This window comes from Chiloscyllium plagiosum, unplaced genomic scaffold (genome assembly GCF_037043375.1).
Source record: "Chiloscyllium plagiosum isolate Xiang-an unplaced genomic scaffold, Cpla_swu_hap1 HiC_scaffold_46, whole genome shotgun sequence".
In the NCBI taxonomy this organism is placed as follows: domain Eukaryota; kingdom Metazoa; phylum Chordata; class Chondrichthyes; order Orectolobiformes; family Hemiscylliidae; genus Chiloscyllium; species Chiloscyllium plagiosum.
This window is the reverse complement of record NW_028270184.1, coordinates 1,798,145-1,799,934: the sequence shown is the minus strand read 5'-3', so window position 1 is coordinate 1,799,934 and position 1,790 is coordinate 1,798,145.

Genomic DNA, 1,790 nt, shown 5'->3' with positions numbered 1-1,790 from the left:
GAGCAAGGCCAGCATTGACCCTGGGCTGGCACCCTGCCCACATGGCATTGGGGTTTTACTGAGAGGCTAGTGCCTGGGCAGCTAACACAGCGGGCACCTCAGCCCCTTCAGTCTCCACGTACTGATAATTCCAGTCAGCAAGTGCTGACCCCTCCTCCCTCTCTCTGACTGCCCGCCACTCCTGTTCCCCTCACTCTGCCCACGCACACAGGCTCCATCAGGAGAGAGCAGGTGCGGTCGGTGACACTGCCCTCCCCGGTCACCCGCTCAGCAGTGCAGGGAGAGAGCAGGGACGGTCAGTGACACCGCCGTCCCCAGTCCCCCGCTCGGCAGTGCAGGGAGAGAGCAGGGACGGTCAGTGACACCGCCCTCCCCGGTCCCCCGCTCGGCAGTGCAGGGAGAGAGCAGGGACGGTCAGTGACACCGCCGTCCCCGGTCCCGCGCTCGGCAGTGCAGGGAGAGAGCAGGGACGGTCAGTGACACCGCCCTCCCTGGTCCCCCGCTCGGCAGTGCAGGGAGAGAGCAGGACGGTCAGTGACACCGCCGTCCCCAGTCCCCTGCTCGGCAGTGCAGGGAGAGAGCCGGGACGGTCAGTGACACCGCCCTCCCTGGTCCCCCACTCGGCAGTGCAGGGATGGTCAGTGACACCACCGTCCCCGGTCCCCCGCTCGACAGTGCAGGGAGAGAGCAGGGACGGTCAGTGACACCGCCGTCCCCGGTCCCCTGCTCGGCAGTGCAGGGAGAGAGCAGGGACGGTCAGTGACACCGCTCTCCCCGGTCCCCCGCTCGGCAGTGCAGGGAGAGAGCAGGGACGGTCAGTGACACCGCCGTCCCCGGTCCCCCGCTCGACAGAGCAGGGAGAGAGCAGGGACGGTCAGTGACACCGCCGTCCCTGATCCCTGCTCGGCAGTGCAGGGAGAGAACCGGGACGGTCAGTAACACCGCCGTCCCCGGTCCCCTGCTCGGCAGTGCAGGGACGGTCAGTGACACCGCCGTCCCCGGTCCCCCGCTCGGCAGTGCAGGGAGAGAGCAGGGACGGTCAGTGACACCGCCGTCCCCGGTCCCCCGCTCGGCAGTGCAGGGAGAGAGCAGGGACGGTCAGTGACACCGCCGTCCCCGGTCCCCCGTTCGGCAGTGCAGGGAGAGAGCAGGGACGGTCAGTGACACCGCCGTCCCCGGTCCCCCGCTCGGCAGTGCAGGGAGAGAGCAGGGACGGTCAGTGACACCGCCGTCCCCGGTCCCGCGCTCGGCAGTGCAGGGAGAGAGCAGGGAAGGTCAGTGACACCGCCGTCCCCAGTCCCCCGCTCGGCAGTGCAGGGACAGTCAGTGACACCGCCGTCCCCGGTCCCCTGCTCGGCAGTGCAGGGAGAGAGCAGGGACGGTCAGTGACACCGCCCTCCCCGGTCCCCCGTTCGGCAGTGCAGGGAGAGAGCAGGGACGGTCAGTGACACCGCCGTCCCCGGTCCCCCGCTCGGCAGTGCAGGGAGAGAGCAGGGACGGTCAGTGACACCGCCCTCCCCGGTCCCCCGCTCGGCAGTGCAGGGAGAGAGCCGGGACAGTCAGTGACACCGCCCTCCCCGGTCCCCCGCTCGGCAGTGCAGGGACGGTCAGTGACACCGCCCTCCCCGGTCCCCCGCTCGGCAGTGCAGGGACGGTCAGTGACACCGCCCTCCCCGGTCCCCCGCTCGGCAGTGCAGGGACGGTCAGTGACACCGCCCTCCCCGGTCCCCCGCTCGGCAGTGCAGGGACGGTCAGTGACACCGCCCTCCCCGGTCCCCCGCTCGGCAGTG